Raw genomic sequence first — 27,795 nt, forward strand, 5'->3', positions numbered from 1 at the left:
TACCAGGGATCGAACTCGGATCTTGTGCTTGCAAGACAGGCAGTGGAACACTGAGCTAAATCCCCGGCCTCCAGCCAACCTTTAGAGTCTTTGGCCTCACCCGCCTGAAAAACTGGTGCTGTTGAGTATAACAGAACCAGACCTGTGCAGCTGGTTCTGGTGCCAGACACGCTGACAAACTCAGGCCTCTTGCTATAGGACTGGGTCCAAGATAAAGATTCTGGATTCGAGGCAAACTGCCAAGGGCAAATAATGCCTCAACCCACCGGGCCAGTGAGAGGTCAGAGAGGAGCCATAAGCTCTGAGATTGATAAACGGTCGCTATTGCTCGAGTATATCAACAAATCTGAATCTGGTTTCCAATGGTTAATATCAGAGGAGCATTGACAGAAACACTTGGGGTGAATCAGGAGAGGCCGGGAAGTTATTTGAATTGCTTTGCTTTTATGAAGCTCTGGACTTCTTCTCACACTTAAGTGGAGGTTGACCAAAGGAAAGTTAAAAAAAGGACACATTTGTCATCTGACAAATAAAGAGGTAAAATGCCTACCTCAGGATGGGCAAAGATTAAGGGAATGTAGGAAAACTGTATGGAAAAAGAAATCCAAAACACACCCATTTAACCGAGGGCTGAAGTTCAAATCCTATATGAGCACTAGGTGGGTTATTGAATTAGGTTGGTTGTTGAATCTATAAAATAAGGATAACATATCCAATGTTTTCTTAACATTAGTGGGTCTAGGTGAAGTAGTGTGGGTGGATGAGCTTCATAAAGCGTTACCTGAAATGTCATTCTAAAGTGCAGTCCTCCGGTCACAGCACACGTGCAGACATTAGTCAAAGTTGGCATTTAATGTGTAGGTATATTAGTGATATTACTTAGAAATTCCTTGGGTCATCTTTCATCCTCCTCATGCAAATTTTTATGCTACCATAGATGCAACATGCTAATTCTTTTAAACTTTTGGGAAGAACTTTTTAAAAGCTTGAATTTAAGACATACCATGTGCCAAACTCTCTGCCAGGTTCTGACAATTATTAAAAATTACTTTAAAATTTCCCATCTTTCCTCAGAACATTAATTTTGTTATGTCCTGGGGAGAAAGGTACATTTTAAAAATACATTTTAAAGACTGTCCAGGTTTATTTTATTTTATTTTAGAGAGGAAATAAACCATTGAAGATAATCTGAAACGCTGAAGCAAAATCTAAAATAGAAAAACAAAAATTCTATTATGATCTTTTTACACTGACCAGGAATTTTCAAAAACGATTTTCAAAATGGTTACTGCTGCCAATGTTATTTTGTAGTTTGGGGACCTAATTTATAAATGCATTATTTTCTTTGTTTCCATGTTTGCTTATATAGATAGAATCAAAAAGGAATTTACTCATGGCAAGTGGTGTTAGGTTCAAACAAGACTTAATTTCTATATGGATTTTTCTTAGCCACTGCATGTATTTTCATCTTCAAAAGCTTTCCTAAGTAAACCAAAAAGGTATCGCAATACTTAGATGGGGTAATATTATTTTTCAATTGCAAAGAAAGTGCTTCTACTTTTCTTTTATTCAGAATTTCCTAACAGCTGACTTTCCTTTTAGTAGAAAAAAGGAATCGTTTTCATATCAATTCATGACCATTTGAAGTCATCTACCTTCTCTCTATTAATGCTCATGGTCTTAGGACAAAGATGAACTCTTTCTTATCTCTACTTGCTAATTTAATTTCGCAATAGAATTTACTGCAGAATCTGTGGTACCGTTGTGTGTATGTTCCCATTTCATTTTGAGGAAAGATGAGGCACATTTTTTATCTCCACAGAAAACAATGGCATTGTAATAATCAGAGCAAGTAATCTGAAAGCCGTAGCAGTGAGGACTAACGTGGATGGTAGGTGTAAGCACCAGTTTCAACAATCCTTAGTTGTAGAAATGAGAGAAGTTCATGAACCCCAGTGTGTCCTGGCTGCTTTGCCTCGCAACGTGCAAGAACATAACTATTTTCCTCAGACTAAATGAGCAATGGATATAAATTCAGAAAATTTTATCTAGTGCGTGCTCAGTAAATATTAGCTATTATTATCATTAACTGAACTAGCTTTTTCAGATATTCCAGTTCCATTGTTGACCCTCTCACTAACTGGTAATTGATTATATTATTGTTAAATAATATAATTTTTTGAGACCTGAGTGTATTTGTTTATCCATTATGTAAGGCATTGTCTTTCCCCCCAATGTGATTAGGAAATTGCTGTATTACATCATGACAAGCAGCAATATATATGCATATTTCAAAGAAGAAAATATCAACAAGAGCATGCATCTTACAAATATCTCCTCTAGTGGTGTCTTTTCTGAAGGAATAGAGATGAAGAAAATAGCCTGCTTAATTGACAAGGAAAGAGCTTGTGGGCCTAGAGCCAAAGACCTTTTAAACTTTCAGGCTAGGCCTCTTCCCCTAGACATTTCTCTTTGTGCAGTGACTTTCTGTTTCTAGGCTTTGTGCTAAGGAGGCTTGCCCACACCTACTGAGGTTATTCTTTCACATCATGATTTCTGCAACCTCTGACATTATAAGTCTGGATTGCCCTTCTTTGAGGGTGAGGGTGTCTGTTCATGTTGGATGTTGTGGCACTTCCCCGCTGGTTGGAAAGCACGAAAATGTTTTCACATTTGCCAAATGTTCCCTGTATGGCAACATCACCCCAAACTGAGAAGCACTGCATTAGAGCACCTGCAATGGGCCTCGAGCCCATGCCTCCCATCATTTCTTCTACAAGACTATGATTCACATTATGTTTCATTGAAACAACACGCTGTCACTGAGTTCACCCAAATCAATAAGCCATTTTCGTTTCTGAATCGCTCTCATACTGGGTGCTCATCTAATTCAGGCATTCTTGTGTTATCCTCACTAACACATTCTTCTCTAGTGCAACCACTTGCAGCTCATCCACTCGCCCTGCCTACAGTGTAGCATTTCCTGCTGGTCTTTCCCAGGCCTCAACCCTCTGCTGGAATGATGTCTCCATTCCAGTTATTTAAATGACCTCTCTAAAACCAAATATGATCTTATTTCTACCCTTTCAAAATCCTCCAATAGTTCTCTACTATGAAATCCAAACGTGGAGCCCAACACACAAACATTCCGGCTCTTCTCTAATACTAACTAAATACAGGTCCCAAATAGACACAATTATCTAAGCATCTGCGCTTTTACATGCTCACCAGCCATGATCTTTAACTTTGTAACCATTTGAATTAATCCTCTTGCTTCTTTCACATTTCACTCAGTTGTCCTGGCTCTGAAAATTCTCTCTAAGTCCTAGATAGCAACAGAATTTTTCCATTCCATCGGCTATAGAAAGCTTATTATAGCACTAGTCAAAGTTTATTGTAATGGTTTATGTACTTCTCTTTCAATGGGATTTGAGTTCTGTTATGAATAGGCTGAACTATTCACCTTTGTTGATCTATTATCAAATAGCAACTGGTTCAAAGTTAGTATATAAATTAGGGCTGGGGATTTAGCTCAGTGGTTCTGCCACCTGCTTTGCAAGCGCAAGGACCTGAGTTCGATCCCCGGCACCAAAATAAATAAATAAATAAAATAAAAATTAATTGAACTGAATTAAAAAAGGGAAATCCGTTTCCTGCCATCTTATTATCCTGGTTGCTTCCTTCCTATCCTTCATTTGCCATTATGGCAAATTGTGTCCTTGTTTTTATTTATCGATATTCTCACTTGTTGTCTACTTCCACTCTCTACTCAAACTGGGAGGTAAGTCCTATGAGGGCAAGGAATATTTTCTGTTGTTGAGTGCTATTTACTAGCACCTATGACGATTCTGGGAAAACAGTAAGAACTGAGAACATTTTGCTGAATGAATAAATACAAAAGGTGAGCCATGAAGCAGGTGCTAGTTAATGAAACCCAGAATGAATGGTCACAGATGTAGGAAGAGAAGTGAGAGACTATATTAAAATATAGGAAATAAAATAGTTTATTAATGTGTCATATTTTTCTCAGAAAATAAATACACATATTTTGAGGTAGTGCCCAAGAATGATAAACCTAGACCTAGATAAAAAAAATAAAAGAGTTTCTAGGGTTTTTTTGTTGTTGTTCTTTTACCTATAGCATGCAGATTTAGCAGCTGCTGTTACAAATTGAAAGAAAAATTGTCACGCACAAGGTTCATGTTCTCAAGATTGATGGACATTTCCTTTTGAAAATATGCCTATTTATAATCACAAATAAAATTCCTGTTGTCTCATGAAAAACAGACCATGAGTCTTATGGATTTGCCTCCCAAGAGTTAAATAACCTCCTAATTCCACTTGACAGTAAGGATAAAGCTACTGTTCTGCTGTGATAGAAAATCCTCTGCATGGGGTGGTGGGACTGGAGGAGCCACAAGGAGGCAGGGGAGAGAGGACATCCATCTTGCTAAGCAATTTATGAATTGAACCCTAAATCCTTAATGTACTAGATGGTGAGTCAGTGTGCTAATGTATACTTGATTGAATTTGTTTTAAAATGCTAAGTTAAAATGTGCAGGTGTCTTGAGCAGGTGCACAGTATTCTGCTAATAAACAGAAGATATTAAACCTGAGGCAAAGCTTATTCTGCTACATTATAGAAATTTCACAGATCTATAGAAAGTACATGAAATACTGCTTTAGGGACGGCTATTCATTCAGTATCTCTTCAAACCTTGTAAATCAAGGAAACAATGTACTGGTTCAAATGTGTGCCGTGAGGTTTTTCTTTCTTAAACATTTAAAATGCAATATAATGATAATTCCTCTTCTATTAGAGTATCATTGTATTTACATAAGTGGTTCTGAAAAATGCTGTGCCTTTTTGAAATCTTAAAAATATAGATGTATGGAAATCATATCATGCAGTATTTTTTTCTGAAACACTTATGAGCACAGTTGGACTCCCAGTGTCATAATGAAAAATTGCTGCTAATTTTCAGCTTATGGATGTGAAGAGCTGGGAGCTCTGGATGCACTGGGAATTGACTTGGGTAGGCTGCAGAGATCCATTATTTAGGGTGCGGCAAGATCTGAAGTGGCCCAACAATGCCTGGCAAAGGAGTATATTACTTCTGCAAGAAATAATTCCATACAAGAAGGACCTAAGAAGTCTGACATATTTTTCACATGGCTTCATACAGGTTTGATTAATATTATTCAATAACTTTTCTACATAAAGTGTCTTAGCTTGTATGTCTACCCATATGATGTTTATTAAAAATACCACAGTAGGAGCCACAGTAAGTTTCACAATGTATTGTCCATCATGGAGGCAATTCACTGCTATGAATTAGGTCTACAGCTCAAAGAGAGGTAATTTTTAGCATTATAGACATACTTACTTGGATTTTACAGTCCATTTCATAATCCACTGTATGTCTTCTATGTTTGGATATTAATACCTTGCATTTATTTAACACAATTTGGAAAGATTGATCAATGTGAAAGCGCAGAATTCCTTTTTCACAATATAGAAGTGAGTTTGCCATTTAGTGATGAAAATCTCCTTAGGTATGCCTAAGTGCCACAGTGAGATTTGAAAACAGTTAATTAGATGTGATATAACTCAGTTTATAAACAAAGCTTATAACACCCCTTCCTCTCTACTTTCCAGGTTGAAATAAAATTTTACTTGATTATTTTCTTATGCTCCTGAAATAGTCACAAAATGAAAAGCAACCCAATTAACCTACATTCCCCAATGAAACACAAAACAAATGCCAAATTCTAAACTTGGGTAAATAGTGTTAAACATCTCAAATTTTCTCATGCATTAAAATAATCCCGCGAGAACAGTGCCATAATAAATTTGCTTATAGGAAGCAATCCTCGGGTAAACATTCATGATCAAACCCAGAGATCTCCTTCTCCTCAACTTGCTTAGTGGTGCCTCGCTCTTTCCACACTGACCTATGTGCACAATGGAACTTTGTACCCCAACCAGTTTGATTAAGAAATCAGCTAATATAGGTGCTTGATGTATAAGTGGATATTTAGACATGTCCAAGAAAGATAATTTTCAACTGTGACTAGAATCACAGTTTGTTTTAATCCACAAACATCAGGATTTATTGGTAAAAAGAAGAATCATCTTTAGAACCAAGCTCATGCTTTTAGGATTATCACTCATCACAAATGAATCTAGAAGATTTTTTATCTCTTTGTGAATCAATTGTGCCAAAGTGGGATTCGTAGACTTTTTCTCCAAATTTCTGAAAAGCTCTCCTTACTTCACTGAGAAAAGGTAGAGTTAAATAGTAAGGGATGATTGCCAAATTCCTCTTATTCTTAAGGCTCAGTATTATTGTGGGAAATAATTGGAGTTCTAAGCAGTCATCTTCAAGTGATGGGAAGGGGATAAATTATTTATTTGATCTATTTTCTCATATTGAATCTTGAATGGTTTTTTTCTTAGTTCACTGGATATTAATGAGGGAACTGGGAGTACTCTATCAAAGATCTACATCTTGATAGATCTAGAATTTATTGAATAATCTGAAGGTAGTGAGCATCATAATTTTCCATGTATTTGGATTTCTTCTGAATCCTTTGCTTTCTTTATTCATGGAGCTAATGTTAGTGATTTAAAGTGGGATTGACCTAGAATTATTTTGCACTAAAAGAGTTACTGCCCTGTCAAGACTGCACTCCAGTTTTTTAAAAAAATTATTATTATTTCTCCATTAGAAAAATATCCAGGAAACTAGTAGCTCTTCTGTTTTACTTTTCTTTATTCTTTTAGGAAAGAAAAAAACTTTTTACAAAGAGTATAACTCAAATGTGTTTGTTCATTGGCTTTTCTTCTTCTAACTGATAGTCTTGGAACAGATCCTTCAGTCATCCAAGTTCGGAATCATTGGAGGATGCTTACATGCAATGTTTTCTCAGTGAACACTTGAGAGATATGACAATAGTTTTTTTCTCAGTGTATAATGAAAATGTGTTGTCTTCTTCAAGGACTTCAATAGTCACATAATAAACTCTTCATAGTTTACATCTTCACTTAGAATGTGAAGATGTTTAAAAGATTCACATAATTTCATAAAAACTTTACTTACCTTACTGCTATTTTTTGTAGTAGTTCATAAGCTTAATAGCTATCAGAATCACCAGGAGGGTTTATGAAACCCAGATTGCCTCATTGCAGAGTTTCTGCTTTAATAAGTCTGAAGTGATGACTGGGTGTTTCTATCAAATTCGCAGCTAATGCTGATGATTCTACTGGTCCAGGACTGCAGTATGAACACTATTGAACAGAATTGCCCTAGCGGAAAGCCTCAATGTGATTTGAATGGCTAATGCAATAATACAAAGTATTTCCTTTGGAAAGAATTCATTGAAAATTCCAAGAGAAGATTCATTCTCTTTTCCTTTTAGTTGGAGAGTCAGTACTTACATATGGCTTTTCAAGTTTCTCTTTGCTTCTGTATTTCCTTTACTTGACTTATATTCCATGAGAACAAGAACTATATTTTATTCACCATAGTATTGTCCATATGCATTAAATGGGTTCATAAGTGTACAAAATGAGAGCAATTTTTTCTTATACTTCACGTAGACAACATCTAACCATGTGGTATTTTCATTTGAATATTAGAATGATCTTAGAAAGTGTGATACAGTGCCCCAAAAGTGAAAGAAAAATATTAAATTTGATTTTATGACGCTTAATATCTTAAAAGAGCCAAAGAAATTTTTAAAAGGTAATCCAAGTCTGATATGAGGGAAATTAGCTAAAATTTCAAAGTGGGTCATCAACTTCTTTAAATGAAATGGAGAATTTGGTGAAATAACTGTACTGTGGATCCAATACTAGAGAAAATTTCATTTTCAGCTCTGTCTTTCCTTGTTGATCTTTAGACATCGTCTCAAGACATCTGCAGCTTCCACTTTCATGCTGGCCACAGTTTCTGCCTCACAACCCCAGCCGACTGAGGAAGCAATTGTTAGAATTTATCTAGAAAGACGATCTCAAAAATTATTTGAAATTAAATAATTGATTTCCTCTGTGGATTTTTTTTAACCTTGCAAAATTGTAGAGTTAAATGGAGAAATGATGAACCAAATCGCTCTCATAATTTAATTAGTTATGATAGGGAATAATCTACCTAATTTTTATATTTTGAGAACTTATAACATTTAAGTCATTATAACCTTTTAAGTTTCTAGCATATTTTAATTTAAACATGAGTGAGGGATGGATAAGTTGATGTTTTTATTTGAAAGTTGACATTCAGATGTATCAAAGAGTTTACAACATTTAAGATAATATAAGACTTTACCACATTCATAAGCTTAATGTATTAGGTCTGCAAGTATCATTTAACTACTCAGGCAAATATTACTGGTTAATGAGAAGATATAAAATATATACAAAAGAAGTAAAAATTTAAATTAAAAGGGTCAGCTCAAAGTGTTTAAGGTGAATTAAGTCATGAAAGCCCTTTTAATGATTATACAAGTATATATAAATTGAATTTAATACTGTAAGAAAGATCTAAGTTTATGCGTTTGTACTTTATAACTGAAAGTTAGAAAACTGAAGTAATTAGTGAACAAGGATTTTGTGTATAAAACGTACCTATGAAGAGCATCAGATACCTTGGTTTTCTGAAATGGAAGCCACTTTTATTAGTAAAGATGTGGGTGCATTATAGAAATTGGCCCTATTATAGAAATTGGATTTGTCCACTAAATAAAAATATATTAAAATTTGGGCCAGTGGTTAACTGGTAGACCAGGAAGGCAGAATCTAATTGAAGTGATACAATGTTGTGTCAACACATGGCATCAAATTTACTCTGGCTTTTGTCATCCAGGAGCTCGACAGAATTACGTGTGTTAAAAGAACTTGGGAAAGTTTTCCACACTCTTGTCATTTCTTTAGCCCTCTTCCTTAAAATTCTTGAAAAACTAATGTCCTCACTAAAGAGAGGGGCAGGTGTAGGGTGAGAAAAGTCTTAAACAACACATACTCAATCCTGATAAAATAGTTATTTTCATCTATGACCCTCTGAAGCACATCTTTATTTTATATATCATCAAATCTAAAATATAAACTTCATTTTTAGGATCTTACATAATCTATCCAAACATAGATAGATATGCTATCTCAGTTTCCTCCATCCTGCGTGAAATGTCACCAAAAGACTTGTGTGAACTTCTTTTCATTTCCAAGAACACACTTATTCCCTCATCTCTGCTGGTATTTCTGTTCTCCTGGCCTTAGATTTGTTACTGCAACTTCAAGGAGTTCTTATGTCCTCCATGAAACTTTCCATATTCTCTGGTACTCACTGACTTCTCCCTTCTCTGTGACATCTTAGTACACATATTCCTGTGACACACAGCTTAGCAACACCATGCACTATGTAAAGATTGTATGATCACTGTATAGGCTGCAGCCACATAATATTTACCAAGGATGTTTTTCATCCCTACTATCATTTTCTTTATCCATACTGGCACAAACACATACACATCAACACAAACACACACACACACACACACACACACACACACACACACACAAACCTGCACTGTCACACTGTCTTGCAAACTAGACCTCGGACTCTTGCACTATAGAGTGTGAGATGAAGCCAAATGCAAAGGCAAACAACTGCAGTTAATTCTGGTCTTTCTAGGATGCAAAATTTAATTCGCTGACGAAGTCAAGGATTGGGACAAATATTTTATAACACTTTTTTTCCTCTGTCATAGGAGGTGATAAAAACAAAAGTAAAAGCCAATTATCCCTGTTCTTTGAGAGGAGGAAGAATCAGAAGAAAAATCCCATTTACGGCATTTTTGGTAGGTGTTTATATACCTGGCTTGTTCAGCATAAATTTATCTTTGAGTATATATGTATGTATCTTTTCTATATAATGAAAATCATGGACTATTTCTTTTTTCAAATTAATCATATACATTTGAAGAAGTCATTTAATGACAAGGGTTGCAACAATTGGACTCACCTAGCTGGCCTATTTATTGTCTCCTCTCCTATGTATTACTCACTTTCAGTTATTATCTGTACTGTCTGTGCACTAAAGCAGGTTTTGTTCTCTAGGAAATTATTGTCTTTGTCAAAATTAGAAATTAGAGCTTGCATTCAGCTAAACAATAGGTGTGTGTCTTCCTATTATTTTTAACACACATTCTCATCCAATCCAAAACACTAACTGATCTATAATTTCAAAACACCTATGAAATAGTTTAAGTTGTTTTTTTGTGGGTCCAAAGTTAACACAAGAAATGAGCCACCTAGCACTTAATTAAGCATTCATTATATAATTATTGGTAAAAATATATTTTTCAAATTTTAAAAAAATAAAATTAGTTTTATGTTTACATTTTTGAACTTCTCTGATATTTACAAAGCATGTACATATACAATTTTCATCAAATTTTATAAAAATACCTAATTAAAATGAAGTAGATATTATCATATTTACTTTATCAAAAAGGATAAAAATTATGGCACTCATTATGGGACTTGCCATAACCCTGTTAATTCTTCAAGAACACTTAATATTCTTGGTATTTTCAGGGTCTAGAATATTGGCAGGTTACGAGTGGACAACTAATTAATATTTGCCAAAATGAGTAAGCAGATGTCACACAGCCAGAATCAGAAATTTAGGCCAAACCCATTAATTAATATATTTTTCTAATACATCAGACAGACCTAATCATTTTTGCCTTTTTGTACTTTAAGAGAGACACATAGCCAAATAACGTTGCTTAAATTTAATCACAATCACATCTCACTGTCATTTGAGAACAGAGCTGAAATGCCGACTTTGGGTAAATGGAGTTTAGTTTAGATCAACAGTGTTGAGTATCTACAACTGAAGGCCAATATGATAAGTGCTGAAAATATGAAGATGAGTGAGGTATCTCCACCTTCAAGACAATTATAGTTTAATATAGAGGAGGACTAATGTAAATGCAATTTAAATGATTAAGCACCATTATCAAAGTGCATTGGGAGCTAAATTCACAAGTAAAGAAGGTAGATCAATGCTATGAATGCGAAGTGTGGAATAATAGTGTAGCAATCAAGGAGGACTAGAGTGTGCTGTGTTAACAAAAAGCACTAAAATCTCAGGGGCTTAAAACAAATTTCATTTCTTACTCATGCTACATGACCAAGATGGATCATTTTTCAGTTCTTTACATTGGTTTCATTTCAGGGTCTATGCTAATGGCCAGTCAATGTCTTGAATATTGTTGGTTGCCTAGACAGACAGAAAAATAGAAACCTGGAAGGTCTCATATCAGCCATTAAATGTCATTTCCACTTATGAATCATTGAACAGGAACAGTCACATGGATACACTTCACCAAAGAGGAGCAGAAAGTGCAATCCTACTGTGTGCATGGAAGACAGAGTATCCTTTAGCCAACTGTATTTAATACAGAGAGGGTTTAATGATATTTAATTCAGAGAATGCTTGTTCTAATTTTGATCATGGTTTAAATATTTAAATCAGAGATATTTCTAACACCAGCCTCTTGCTTTAGCCCTTTAAATTATGCTCTTTTTTTTCATGGTATATCAAAAATACCAAACCAAACCAGGCTCTAAATGCAATAGAGACACTCGTGTAGGGAATGGGGAAGCCAGGGATCTCTAGTCACGCAACTCCGTTTCCAAAACCACTGTGGTTGCATTGTCCTCTTCTCTTATCTGGAAGTTATTTTTATCTGCTCAACCAAGGGGACTCCGGTTGATTTTCTGTTCAACAGCAGCAATAAATAAACAGTGCAAACCAGTTTTTATTTAGAGCTGCCAGTTCTTGCAGCCTGAAAGTTGTAGCCAGTAATCAGGCAATCTCTGCAGAAAGGAGTAAGCAAAGTTTGGAAGGTAAAACCACAGTTTCTAGAGCAGTCATAGCAGCTGTGAGCGAGGAAGGACTCTAAGGATGGCAGAGGGCAGAGCACGCATACTCGTGTGAGGTACATTGTTGGAGGAGCAGCACACTCGACGTATTCTTGCTGGTGATGAGCTGAAGGAGAAGAGCCCATGGACTGTTTGTATGACTCAGGCTCTGGGAACTTCAGAATATGTATGCCAAGCAATAATAAATGTCAGATATTTTTATAGAATGGTGTTGCTACCCAACACACTAAATAGATCTAACTGTGCTTGGTTTCTCTTTGTAATTTTTCCAAACTGATAAATTGCTTGGTGTTTTCAAATATTCTTTACTGCAAAGAAATCAAAATTGAATACAAAAATTAGCAACAGAAATGAATGCAAGATTTATTTGTTATAAAAATGGTTCGATGTATGGGGTCACAAAAGATGATTTTTTGGGGGGGTCACCTAAAAATCTATTCTTCTAAACTGTCAAGAAAATAGCATAGGTCTGTTTCTTGCCCAGATAATTTTTCTAGACTTTAAATCTCACCATTTGTTTCCAACAGAAAAAGAAAGGACCAATGGAGTCTGCGGGATTCATGGACTCTGATTGCTTATTTTAATTCACCGTAACACATAAGCACACAAGACTCTGACAGCTCAAAACTCTGCAGTCTCTGGCATGTTGATTTTGCTACTCTATATATTTAATTTTCTTTTAAAAATGTATCGTATTTCTGTGAACATTCATTTGCTTTTCAAATTACGGCTGCCTAGCGAAGGCTTGTATACCAGGTGCCATGTAAAAGCATGTTAAAAGTAGATAAAAGCAATTTACCCTGCCCTCTAATTAGCGATGTCTCATCTTTACCACTGACAATAGCAGTATGCAGCTGTGGCAGTGGAGAGATAATAGGAGCTGGAGCAGGGAGAAACTAAAGATATGCTGGCTGATGCAGAGTGTCACCTCTCCACTGCTCAGCTCGGGTGGGCTTCAGAATGAATGTGGAGTTTTAGTATTGCCTCTTGCCTGACTACGTTCATTTATTTTACATGAATAATAGAGCTTCTTTAATCAATTTTTTAAAGGGAGTATGTTAGGGAGGGGAGCAGAGTAGAAGTGGAAAAACTATGAGACTTTCTTAATTATGTCCCATATAGAATACGTTGTTATCTACAGCTCACCTACCATTTAGCACCTGTCAGATGCACATCACTGTACTAAAGGTAATAAGGTTTAAAAAGTAGAGAAAATGCATTATTTGGAGTTTGCCATTTAGTTGCATTAGTCTCATGAAGATCGTATCTTATATTTTGTGATCATCTGCCATGTGTAGAAGAAAGATAAACCCAGAAAATGGTCACCTTGGAGCAAAGATGTTCTGAACAGGCTACTTTTTATGAATGAATGTTGTTCTGCAATAGTCATTATGACTGAGACATATAGGAAGGGTCATTGCCAAGAGAATACTGTGATTGGATGTTCTCAGAAGCAGCCATGGATGAGAACTGTTGAGGCAAGTTTTTTCTGCTGAAGGAGCAAAGCCATTGACAGAGGACCTTAAGGTGTAGATCAAAACAACAAGGGAATTTAATCGCAGATCACACAAATTACTGTTATTCAAAATACATTTGAGGAAAAAAGATCTCGGTAAACATGTGAGAAGATCCTGGAATTAAGTTCATAAAAAGGCAAATTAAAGTAACAACTTGTAAACGTTGCATGGTATGACAAGCTATGCAGGAAAATACAAAGACTAAATGAGTAAATACCAAGACAAGTGATCTAAGCTACTAATGTTGTCTGAAACAGAAAGAAAAACAGGTTCATCTTAAAAAATATATTAGGTAAGGGCCACGGTTTTTGCACAAGGTCCTGAGTCCCGTCCCTAATACCAAAAAGAGGGAAGGGAAGAAAGAAAGAAAGAAAGAAAGAAAGAAAGAAAGAAAGAAAGAAAGAAAGAAAGAAAGAAAGAAAGAAAGGAAGGAAGGAAGGAAGGAAGGAAGGAAGGAAGGAAGGAGGGAAGGAAGGAAGGAAGAAGAATTATATTAGGTAAAGGATCAATCCATAAAGATTTGATCAGTTTGAAAGAGTAAAGGCATTTGTATCAGTAATCAGAAAAGAAGAGTGGCAATAAACAAATAAATTCAATTATAGACTTATGTGACAAATTAATTAGCTCAGTACAGCACATTGAAAGTAGCACATAGAGGGAGCTGAAATGCAACACTGAGAAGGTGTTGAGCAGCGATGACTGAAGATGTAGATTTAAGGGTTATTTGGCTGGGGTAGTCGAGTAAGCATAGAAGTTAAATGTTAGAGAATGAAATCACTAGAAGTGGGAGGAAAATGTGGGATGATGAAAAATGAGAAGTTGAAAGCAAGTAGAAGGCAGCCACCAACACAAAATGCCAAAGACTCCTCAATCAAAGACAGCTTCAAGAAGAAAAATGTCTCCTTTGAGGGGTAAATGAAGAAAGAATTTCCCTTGAAGTGGAATATTTGTGAATTCCTTTGGCAGAATGTTGGCGATGGAAGGAAAACTGAGAGGATTAAGGAAGGACAGGAGATGAAGAGAAGGTGACAGCAGAATGCTCCGCCCTCAAATTCGAAGAGGAAGTAGACTGGTAGCAGCAGGTGCTAGCATCATCAAGTTAATTTAAATAAAGCGTAGGAACATCTAAAAATTTACATTTTTAAGCAGGAAATAACTAAACATGGGTACAATGCTAGAGAATGGAATAAAAAAGATGAAAGTGATATTTATATGTGCATCTATTTCATGTATATTCTTGCGTAACCTCAGGAAATATATATCTAGGGAAATGCGCATTTAGAGGAACAATCTGTTATTTCAAAGATGGCATCAGAATTATCTTAGGAGAGATAGTTCCCTTTGTTGCTCAAAGTAACGTTTGGGTTTGTAGTAGTTCTACTTGATACTGTGAGAACATTGCTAAAATGCACTAAGAGCTATTCAAAAAGACTTATGCTGCTCTCTATAATTTTGTATTTCTAGAGTCAGCCAAGAGGAAGAGGAGAAAAGGTCCAGAAATGGAGAGAAGCTGGACTTTAGGGTCAGATTTCAAGATGCCCCATGAGAAGCAGTTTTTGAGGAGGCAGAAGAGGTACCAGTAATATAAATGTCTAATATTCACCAGGAAAATACTTGCAATGCATGCATCACATCACAGGTTAAAAGCTTCAAGTTTTCTTAAAGTACCAATACATCTCTCTCTCTCTCTCTCTCTCTCTCTCACACACACACACACACACACATTAATCAAGGTGAGGAACCATATTATACTACTGGATTACACAAAAGAGAGACACTAGAATATCTATGAGACATGATAGCAAAATTCAAGATTTAAGAAAAATGAAGAACACTGTTGTCTAGAAAAAATATCAGTCTGACCATCCTCCATACCCTGCATACCGAGAAATATTGGAATAGATGGTGAAATTGATTCAAATACTTAAATCCCATAGATAAAGGCAACTGAAAATATTGGCAGCCTTGCCTTAACCAGGGGGTTAATATGTGGGCTATATATTGGGAATGAAAATCTAAACTGTAATCTGTCAATGCAATATTAATAATAACATCTAGTCATTGAATATTAACTCTTGTTAATATCACAATCCTAAGAAGTTGACTTGCAAAGTTACCTTGACCTTATATGTTTAAAATGATTCCCTAGGTTAAACTTTTTCCTAGAAAAATGAATGTTGGAAACAAAATATTGATTTTTTCCTCTGGATCGTATGATCATACTTAAAGGCAATCAGAAATCACTCCTTGAAAATATGCTATTCAATTCCTTTTCTATATGTTTTAGTTCAATAAATTTTATATTGACAGTCAATGAGAAGTTATAACTTGCTGGTAATGAGACATACAAATGCATCATTCTTTGGCAGGAAATAAGTCAAAATCAAAATGAGTAAAAAGTATACACATAAAGTATATGCTTGCATGTATAATAGATATATCTGCATTAGAAATCACCCAAGATTAGGGAATTTTTACCAGATAGACTTAGTGAGAACAGCTATATGAGCTAGTGAGTCATTTTTGGCTCCACTTTGAGGATGACAATGCCTCTGTTTTGACTCTTATAATAGAGTCCAACTCACTTTTAGAAAAGTTTGATTGCTTAAACAATAGCCACTATAACTCACTGACTTTCAAAGGGCTTGAATACCTTCACTTTGGCTAAAAAGTACAATATAATCACATTTACTATAACTTATCAAAATGAGAAAATATTTTAATTTTCTACTAATCTTCCAATTTTCACTTGGTGGTGGAACTATACTGTGACAAATGCAGCTACTTTTTAAGTCGAAATGGTATCCTTCTCTAAATTGTGGGTGCTGTAGCAGCCAAAGGGTCCTTTCAAGATAGACCATTCTTCCTAGAGCTTACTTCACAGGAAAGACAGTTTTCATAAATTATACAAAACAGAAGTAAGATCATTGACCATTTTAACTGAGCCCAGCCAATAAACAGATGGAACTGTATAATTTGTTACTGGTATTACCTATGCAGAGTATCAGTAAATAAACACTGCAAGTAGATTTAGTCTTAACACTCAATGGTAGTAGGAGTGATTTTAGCCATTCATGATGATTTATCAGATATCTTTCTTGTCTCTTGTTCAAGTATAATCCAGAGATTGTAACCTGTGCTTTAACAGGACAAATGATAGTCAGTAACAAAACTAAACTGGAACAGAAACACAGAAAAATATAAAATAAAGACTACTAAACTCACAATGAAAGAAAGCAAATTGGCTCATGGCCTCAGGTGACAGGTCCACCGTGAGACACATTGTCAGAACTAAGGGCCTTGGAACTCTCGTGTTGTCTGTGTGACCCATGATTAAAGGGTAGTTCAGGGAACTGGGTACCAGGAAAGGAAGCCAAAGAGAAAGAATTCAATATAAAGGGGCAAGTGGAGGTGGTTAGAAATTACCAAAGCAATATAGGCAATGAAAGTCATAAGGTAATAATTGCAAATGTCAAAGAGTCCTTGCCACCTCCAAAGCATAACATGTCAGTGCAGAAACGGTATCAACATGTGAAGTCAATTAAAAAATCAAAATGAAGCCACATGGGGACACACATTGAGTTTTGTGCTTAAGGACAAGCTTAGAAAATGCAGTCCCCCATAACTTCAAGGATTTACCCTGATCTGAGGTTTTCATTATAATTTTCAGAAGGAATTTGTTCCCACCATTGCAAAGGTGTCCTTGATGAAACAAACAAGTCTCAATAATATTATTCATGGTCAAAGTGGAGCTTGTGGGCTGGGGATTTAGCTCAGTGGTTCGGTGGCCTGCCTTGCAAGCTCAAGGACCCGAGTTCAATTCCCGATACAAAAAAAAAAGTTGAGCTTGTGTTCTCTGATGAGATTTATGCATCTCAACCCACCTTGCTTGGCACTTAGCATTCCCACCAGAGTGGCTCTGCTTTAAGTACCATACAGCAGCAGGCCTCAGGGGAAGTAATATATAATACTGGTTTGCATGTCAGCATGGATTTTTTGAAATTCAAGTTCGGTAACTGTCACATCATGGTAGTGAAATGAACCCAAATTTTGGATAGAACTGGTATGACTCTTCCTTCTCTGCTACTTAACGGATGCATCTTGATCCAGATAGTCAGCCTGTGACACAGTGACAGCATTAAAATATATGGAAAATGCTTGGTGAACATCTGATTCATGCAGATGCCCAAGATCAGGTCATTTTCATTTGTTTCTTCAGAAATTAAGAAAAAAATTCTGGGATAAGTTTCAGAGGAAGTGGATCATGCCAGCAGAGGCTAGCAAGGCCAAAACCACTTCTTTTCTTTAATAAAATATCTAAATATCAGAACAAGAAAACACTGTTTTCTCTCAAGGTTGATTAGAGAAATGATTAATTTGTTGCTGTATCTTTTCCTTTCTTACCCTCTTACAGCATGCATATAAATAGGGTATCTGGATATCCCACGCCACCTCAAATTTCATGTGTCCAACATAAAATATATTTTTTCCAATGAACCAGCTCTTCCTCAAGAGCTCCCCATAACTGTTAATAGCACCCATGGTCTTCCAGTTCTCTATTATATCCAAATATTTGTTAACATAAACTGAAAACGGCTATTTTGTGTGTGGTGGTGGATAGGGGAAGCCTAGAGACTGTAATCCTCTCTGAAAAGTTTGGAAATACATGGTCACCTTGCACTGTCACAAAGGCTGGGAGGTGTTATTAAAGTTAAGGTGATAGGGACCAGAAATATTAAAATATCTGCAGTGTGGGAAACAGTCCTTTATGTCGGGGAAGTGGAATTCCAAAATATTACTGGAGGCCCTATGAAGAAAGACAAGTCAAATCTGTCTCTTTAGACACTTTAGGTCCATCTTCTACTTTCCATGCTTGAGTCCGTTGTCCTGGTCCAGGCTGTGCTTTACCTTAAATCATAGAATGTTCTGTCGAAAAGAATTTAAAAATCATTTTGAGATGGGAGAAATGAGGCCAAAAAAGGGTTGAGCGGCTGAGGCTACATGACTACTTAGTTAGAAAGTTTGACCTCAGACTTGACTGATCTCTTACACTGATTTCTAACCTTTGCCTGAGGTTATAATACTGCCTAATTGTTCTCCGAATTCCAATTCATCCTCCCTCCACAGGACAGAGGTGACCACTGCGTCTTAAAGAACCACTCCCGGAACATCGGCATCAGCCCAATGCAGCTCACCGTGACCCCTTTGCCTATTAAGTACACTTTCTCAGCCTGGCGTCCTGGAGCCCCGTGATCTTGACAAACCAGGCTTTTTATTGGTATTTCACCCTACTCTCCTTCTGCCTTTTGTGAGTGACAAATTCTCATCCTGGCTAACTCCCAAGCACATATTGGGCATTTATCTTCCTTCAAGCTGCTCCATTTGCCTAAAATATTCTCCATATTCCTTCCCTGTCAAATCTTTGCTGCTATTCAAATGTCTCTTCTTCTGTGAAACTTTCTTTAAAATTTCCTCAGCCTATGGTTTTTCTCTCTTTATCACCTTTAACACTTTATAGCTGTTACTGAAATGATTATACTTTGCTAAGCATGTTAGCTATTTGAGTATATAATATTTTGCATATATAAGGTGACCGAAAAATGTTGGAGATAGAATTAACTGACCCAGCATCTGATACTGGAGAAAATTTCAAAAGAAAAAAATAGAAGCGTCCATCCTTAACTGTTTAACTGAGGAAAACTTAAGGCACACGTTCTCACGTCGACTCTTTTTTTTTTGCCTTGTAATTAAAACTTATTGGAAACATGTTTATTTTAAAGAAAACAGAAGGGAATGACAACATCATCCCTGTTCTTTCCGTTGCCCTCATTGAAAGTTTCATTTATCTTTGTCATCTAATCTATGCTGTCAGCAATAAACTGGAAGCCTCATTAATAAAAATCAGAGCAGGTCTTCTTGTACCTTGTGCATGAAAACTTCTAAAGTATCCTCAGGACAATTATACCTAACAGACTACTAGCCAATGACCCTAAACAGGCAGCACCAGTTGATTCAGAATTTGGTTTTAAATCATAGTTATGAAGAACAGATCTTTGCAAAATCTAAACACTCACAACTTCTAGTAAAGTAAGGTAGAGCTGAGGAGTAGAATCTAGCTACCCTCTTGGGATACGTATGTACGTGATTCTTCCTTCCCAAAAAATAAATCTGTTGATATCTTCCAAATTACTTGTGAGTTTTTCTTAATTTTTTTTACATGAAAAAGTCTCCTATCATCAACTAGGTTCAATGTGAGATAAAACATTAGATTGAAAATTTTGAGTATAAGATCAAAGAAATGAAAACATATAAAGAGCCTATAATAAAATTTAGAGGAACAGAATGTCAATCTTTAGATCATGGACTCTATGTTAATCTTTAAATTCTGATAAAGCATTTTAAATTAAGTTGTGCTGTGATTGTAAGTTCTCAGATTGTGACAGTTTGGGAACAATGGTAAAACTTTTGATAGTACTAGAATGTTTCTTAATTGAATTTATTGATACATTTTAGGTATACAGTACAGTTACGTTCATTACTGGGATCTTGTACCTTTACATGACAGTTCTTGGTTCTCATTTTTTACCCTTGTCCCCACCCTCCCTTCCCCCCCTCCTCCCGTCCCCATCTACAAACACTTTATTTCCATTTTTTCATTTTCTCATATTTTCCTCTTTTCCCTTATTACCCTTCCCCTACCCTTCCCACTTTCCCTACACCTTTAGCCCCTTTCTTCCTATTTCACATTGTCAATTATCTCATTAGGATCTTATGTACTATTATATTTTTTCACACCAGAGGAACTATTCAGTATTTATACATGTGTGACTTATTTATTTCACTTAGGAGTATATCCTCAAAATGTATCCATTTTCCTATGAGTGAATCTAATTTCTCATTCTTTATGGCTGAGTAATATTCCATTTTATAGAAAAACCACGTTATTTATCCAGTCTCCAACTGATGGGCAAATGGGCTGTTTCCAAGTTTTAGCTATTACAAAATGTGCTACTATAAACATAGATACACATATATTACTGTGATATGATTCTTTTAATTCTTTTGGAAAGATACCCAGCAGAGGGATGGCTGGGTCAAATGGAACCTCTAGTCCCAGCTCTTTGAGGTATCTCCATATTGATTTCTATAGTGGTTGCACCAGTCTGCACTCCCACCAACAATGGAAAAGGGTTCCTTTCTCCCCACAACCCCGCCAACATTTGTTACTGTGTGATTTCTTGATAGCAGCCATTCTTTGTGGGGTGAGGTGGAATCTCAGTGTTGTTTTAATCTGCATCTCTCGAATGACTGTTCCATTTTAATAAAATTGATTTGATTTTTCAGTTTTAGATTAGATAGTGATTTTTATGGGGTTATTTTCTCTGTATTTAGAATATAAGCTATTCTTAGAGCTGAAATTATGTGTGATACCAGGCAATCATCAATCATATGTTGTAACTTAGTCTTTTCCAGCAAAAAAATTATACATTCACTATTAAAAATTTATTGCTCAAAATTCAATACTTGTATTCATTCAACCTACAATTTATAGTAATTTGCCCTACATGGTTTGCCACTTGAACTTTAGAAATATAAATGATTATGTCATATTTATGTTAAATTTTATATCATGTCATAAGATATTAGATTGTATCATACCAAATTGTGTCATATTTTAATCCATGGTAAATAGATGACTTGGGAAATTATTCTTCATTTTATTAATAGCTCAGATTAGTTCCTGAAAAATAATTTTTTTGCAGGAAAAGGGCATGCCACTTCTCTGCTTTATACTCCATCAAGTCTTGTTTACTGCTTCCAGGAGATGAAATTTCCAAACAAACCCTGGTGTTGAGAGCACTTGGAGAGGCATGTGGCCTGCGATTCCGGGCTCCACGAGCATGTGCCCCACCTGCTTTTTGGCTTTAACTTAATAAGTTGCTTGGGCCACAGCACAAGTGCGGGAACATGAGAATGCGAGCTGCCACAGGCCAGGTTACATGCCAGTGTTGCAAAGCTGGACATGGCAGGGTGTCACTGTGTACTTAGAAAGGCCACATGCCACATCAAATGTAGCAGCCACTTCTCCCAAACGAGAGGAATAATTTTCTTCCCATTATGTTCTCCAAAACATGCTGCAAAACAGTGAGCATTGAGCTACACTAAGTACAAGAGTTTGGAGTTGTAAATGAGTGACAAGTGAATATTTGTATTTAGTTCTGAGTTTTTGACAGGTAGAAGTATTTTTGAAAACATGCTTAGGTATAATTTGAGAAACACTTTTTTGAGGCAACAGAAATCATTCTCATAAGTGAAAGTCATCTGACTTGGTGAAAATGCTGTCATTCTTTCTTGTCTAATACAGCAGGCAAGGAGTTAATAGAAGAAATGCCCTGGGATCTCATATAGTTCTTCTTAGTTTTCTCTGAATTCCATACTTCTGTGTGCTATCACCAGGCTAACACCACTGTGGTTGAATTCATTTCAAGGGTTGGCAGGAAAGGATAAGGAAAAAAATAATTACACTTTTAAAATTCCGTTGGATCTAGTGCAGGTTACCGAATTCATAAATGTGCAATGTCAGGTAACACAAAGTATTTTCTGAGTTCTGACTCTACTGCTGAATAAGTATGTGAACATAAAAGTTGAATACAATTTCTATGCCTTGTTTTCTTTACCTTAGCAATGAAAGACTCAGTCAAAAGCTAATATACTTTGGAAGTTTTTGACACATAATTGATGAGAATTCTCTTTCTTGATGAACGGACATCAGCGGAAATCCTGAAAGAACATGAAGAGCCTTTGACTGTACAATCCAAATTTTAAACAGACAAATAACCACAGAATCTTTGATGATTAGTATTTTTTCTAGTATGGTGTATTTTCACACTTATGGTTCTTCATTTCTTTTTTTTTTTTTCGTCAGTTTGTGTACTATGAGCTTTCATGGAACAAAATCAACATAGATATATCCTTTTTATAGATTTCACATGACGATAGACAGGAGCAAAAGAAATTTTTAAAAATAAAAAACTATGAATACGTGGAAAGCTGTGAGACTTGTTTGTAATTTAGATTCACATATTGATTCTTGGCTTTTACAGCTGTTCTATAACTTCCCTAATATAATTCTCCAGGCTTCAGAGTGACACTGAGAGTTCTCTATTGGTCCAGTTTTAGATGAATGCACTTGTGGTTTTAAGTATTGTCTACTTTATCCAGGGAAACAACATTTTCCTCATAAAAAAGAGACCACAAATAATCTGCTATGCCTATAATGTTATGTTGCCTAATAAAGGTATTTGGGGAAGTTTATTTCCTTTATGTTTGCTGAATAAATTATTGCTTATAAAAGGTTATGCTTCTCCTGAGAGCATTAGAAATAAAGTCCCTGTTCTTGTAACCCAAAATCTGGGCAATTTCTAGCATTTTTTAAGCCTGGAGTTTTAATAATAATGTCATCCCTTTAATAGTCTGTGAAATAGAGATTTAAAGCCCAGGCACAGCCTCTTGAAGGATACATGGATGGAGATGATAACAAGGGAATCCCAAGACCACGAGAGACAGACAGCTCCCCATTAGATCAGAAATTGATGTTCAACAACGTGCAAGTGGGGTATTGGAGACAAAGCATAATTTTGAATACTGGATCCCCAAGCAAAGCACTCAGACATAACTTCTATACTTATGTTTAAAAAGAAAATTTAACATTGGCAATGGCACTACTTATTGTTGTATGTATATTTATTGTTGTATGTGAATTCTGTACTTTGTAGAAATGTAGCTTTAAAATATTTTACAGAGAGAATAAAGATAGAGTAGTAAACCAAATAAAAATACACGGTTAAAGAAACAGTTTTTCTCCAACATTTCCTTTCTCCTCCCTTTGGATTTCATTCTTTGATTTCTCACTCGTGTTTTTCTGCATGCATGTCATAACAACTCCCTCTTCTCGAGTATCGTACACATTCCCAGTTTTGTAGGTCATCAAGATATTTTGTTCTATTGTCCATTGATTTTTTTTTTCTTTCTGTTCATTTTCTCCAAAACCTGAGGGATGAGCTGAGAGTAAGACTGGGAAAGTACTCAAATACGAAAGATGGGGGTAGATTAAACCACTGCATCCTATTTGGCAACTGCTACAAGTGCAAGCAATGGTGATCCCATCCATTTGAGTCCAGAGCTGATCGGGTCATTTTAACAGAGTTCTATATACTAGATGGGGCAGGCAGAGAAACCTACCATCACTTGTCTATGAGACTTAAAAGACTAATAATAAATATGTGTTGAATTGACTGAGGGAAAATGTCATTATGGAAGGTACCATGTTAACGAGGAATTATTGAAGCAAGGTAAAGCAAAAAGAAAATCAGTTCTACCATAAGGCTTGAAATTATAATCAAAATAATTTTATAAAAACACATAGGCAAAAGAAAAAGCTACTGCTTCTATTAGTGATAATATACCGCTCAACACAAAGGACAAAGCCACCATGGTGACATCGACAGGGAATGATAATTGAAGTCATCTCAACCAATAAGAACAGAAATGTTCACAATTCAACCTCATAATAATCATCTATTAGACCCTAAGTGTTTAATATTTAAAATGGAAAGGCATTTATAGATGAATACATAAATTTGTCACCTTAAAATTTATCTTATTATAACATTATCAGACAGAAGTTTCATGATGAATTAAAAACAAGTAATAGGACCTACAAGAAAACAAAATGTGTTTAGACTTTGTTAAGTCTACCAGAATCTTACAGAAGCAGAATCACTATCCAGTGCCTTTTTTTCTGTTTTATGGAAAATGTTTTTATGTTTCCACAATTTAAAAGTCTATTGAGTCTCTGCTGGGCATGGTGACCCATTCCTGTAAGCCCAGCACTTTAGCAGGCTAACAAAGAAGGATTCAAAGGTTGAGCTCATTGTCAATTATCTCGTTAGGATCTTGTGTACTATTATAGTTTTTCATACCACACAAACTATTCGGTATTTACACATGTGTGACTTATTTATTTCACTTAAGAGTATATCCTCAAAATGTATCCATTTTCCTATGAATGACTCTAATTAACATTGTGAAATAGGAAGAAAAGAGCTAAAGGTGTAGGGAAAGTGGGAAGGATTGGGGAAAGGGAATAAGGGAGAAGCAAAAAAATGGAAATAAAGTGTTTGTAAATGGGGAGGGGAGAAGGGGGTGAAGGGAGGGCAGGGACAAGGGGAAAAAATGAGAACCAAGACCTGTCATGTAAAGGTACAAGATCCCAGTAATGAATGTAACTGTACTGTATACCTAGAATGTACCAATAAACTCAATAAAAAGAAAAACAAAACATCAACAAAAAAAGTTTGAGCTCAGCCTGGTTGAGACCTTATTTCAAAATAAAAATGGCTGGAGATGTCCCTCAGTGCTGGTTCAATCTCTAATAACCCCCCACACAGAAAAGTTTAAAATATACTGAATCTGGCAAAGATGTAGGTGAAGATGAACCCAGGACACAATGTTTCAGAAGTGAAGTGTGATAATATTTTGGGAAAAGAAAAAAAGTTAAGACTAATGTGTGATGAAAAGGAAACTTATACTAACATAAAACTCAAAAATTTCTGAGTCTCATTTATTCCACCAAAAATATATAATCCTGGACTCTGTTATTATGTTATTTTAATTTCTGGGACTGGATGTTTAAAAAGTTTTGCTGCATTATGTTCATTATTTCTGAAACATCTGCCAAACATCAAAAACATTGATGAATCTCTTACATTTCATTAGAAGATAGTGTTAATCCATTTCACAGGATACTAGGATTGGTAAAGAAAGTTTTCCTCACATGTGTATGTTCTTACTTTAACTGTATGGTTTGCCAAATCACACATGGAAAATTTTAAAAGAGAGAGATACTTTTCTTTGACCTGAAATAAGGACCACACATATGCTTTAGTGAATTGAAAACAGCTGTGTACAGTCTTTGGCACAGGCAAAATTTTTTGAAAGACTACATCTGCATGGTCAGTTTGGGCTTTGGGACATTTGCCTTTAATGTATTTTCATATAAATAGAAATGTTGAACTCCTTAAAAATATTTTTAACAGTTGAGACATCCACACTTTGAATTCAGTGTCCTCTTTTTCCTTTGTCTTGCATTAGACTGATTACACAATTAAACAAAAGTTCAGATACAATTATTCACCATTAAATCTTAAGGATGATTCTACCTCTAAAAGAAATTTTTTTCCTCATTGAGTTTATTGATACATTTTAGGTATACAGTACAGTTACATGCATTATTGGGATCTTGTACCTTTACATGACAGGTCTTGGTTCTCATTTTTTTCCCATACTCCCACCCTCCCTTCACCCCCCCTTCCCTATTTACAAAACTTTATTTCATTTTTTCATTTTCTCGTGTTTTTTTTTCTTTTCCCTTATTTCCTTTCCCCTACCCTTCCCACTTCCCTTACACCTTTAGCCCTTTTCTTTCTATTTCACACTGTCAATTATCTCATTAGGATCTTTTTTTTTCTTTTTTTTTTATTGAGTTTATTGGTACATTTAGGGATACAGTACAGTTACATTCATTGTTGGGATCATGTACCTTTACATGGCAAGTCTTGATTAGGATCTTATGTACTATTATAGTTTTTCACACCAGAGAAACTATTCGGTATTTACACATGTGTGATTTATTTATTTCACTTAAGAATATAACCTTAATATGCATCCATTTTCCTATGAATTACTCTAATTTCTTGTTCTTTATGGCTGAGTAGTATTCCAGGTTATAGAAAAATCTTTATCCAGTCTCCAACTGCTTGGCAATTGGGCTGTTTCCAAGTTTTAGCTATTACAAACTGTGCCACTATGAGCATGGGTGTGCATATATCACTGTGATATGATTCTTTTAATTCTTTTGGAAAGATACCCAGCACAGGTATGGATGGGTCAAATGGAACCTCTAATCCTAGTTCTTTGAGGTATCTCCATATTGATTTCCACAGTGGTTGCATCAGTCTGCATCCCACCAATAATGGAGAGGGTCCTTTCTCTCCTTGTTATTGGTGGGTTTCTTGATAGCAGCCATTCTTTGTGGGGTGAGGTAGAATCTCAGTGTTGTTTTCATCTGCATCTCTCGAATGACCATTGATGTGGAACATTTTTTCATATATTTATTTGGTGCTTCTAAAAGAACTTTAAACATCAGAAAATCTTAATCCTGTCCTTGACAGTACATGAAATTTTAAAAATAGATTAATCCAGGTATTTCTGGGGTTTTTTATTTTATGAAAAAGTAAAACAAAATTTCATAACCCAATAATAAGTGAATAACAATAGTTATAACACTGCGTATTGTTTTCTTCAAAATAGTTACTCAGAGGACAACATAAAAGCCAAAAACAAAGACCTAATAACACAAATCTTTCTTTCCCATGAAATAAGATAAACTACTACTATAAATTAAACCAATTAGCACATGTATTAAAATATTTTTGAAACAATGGAATTTAATTGGGGTAGTATTTGAAGTTCTCCTTACCTCCTATTTATCATATATATTCACATAAGAGAAAATATACAATATTTGAGCTTCTGTCTGACTTATTTTACATGATATTATATTCTCAAGTTGTATCCATTTGCCTATAGATGCCTCCAGTTTGTTTATTTCAGAATTAAAGATTGAACTCATGGCCTTTGCACCAAAGTACATTCCAGTCCTTATTTTATTTTATTTTATTTTAGAGAGAAGGTATCATTGAGTCACCAAGTTGCCCAGGCTGAGATGGAACTTGTTATCCTCCTGCCTCAGCTTCCCAGAGTGCTAGGACTACAGGTGTGTGCTACCATTCCCAACTACTTTTCTCATATGGTGAGGTTAACAGTACATTTTACTTACTGGGCTATTTTTGAGAAGATATAAAAATTATATGGAGTCATGGAAAGGTTTCTGTATTTGAAGAGACCATGATAATAAAGAGTTAATGCAGAATCCTTTGACCAAAAAATGACCCTGACATATGTCTGTTCCTGGGAGGACTGGGTATCCTCCCCTGAACAACAGATATTGATACAGAACTCAGCCCTGGCTCCTAACCAAGATCTGGGAAGTCAAAACATTGCAGTAAGTCATGTATGCCTATTGGCACAGGGGCACCTTTGTCTCACATGGTATAAAAATACCAGTGGTAGCAAGAAGGGAGAGGGAGGGAGGGAGAGAGAAAGAGAGAGAGCCATAACCTCTTTGTGGCAGGTTGTTTCCCAATCTGGTGATATATTGTACCCTATGTGTGACTTTCTAATTCCATGTGTTTTCTTGATCTCTTC

The sequence above is a fragment of the Fukomys damarensis genome, unplaced genomic scaffold, assembly GCF_012274545.1.
Source record: "Fukomys damarensis isolate Sample0158 unplaced genomic scaffold, DMR_v1.0_HiC HiC_scaffold_5, whole genome shotgun sequence".
Taxonomy (NCBI): Eukaryota; Metazoa; Chordata; class Mammalia; order Rodentia; family Bathyergidae; genus Fukomys; species Fukomys damarensis.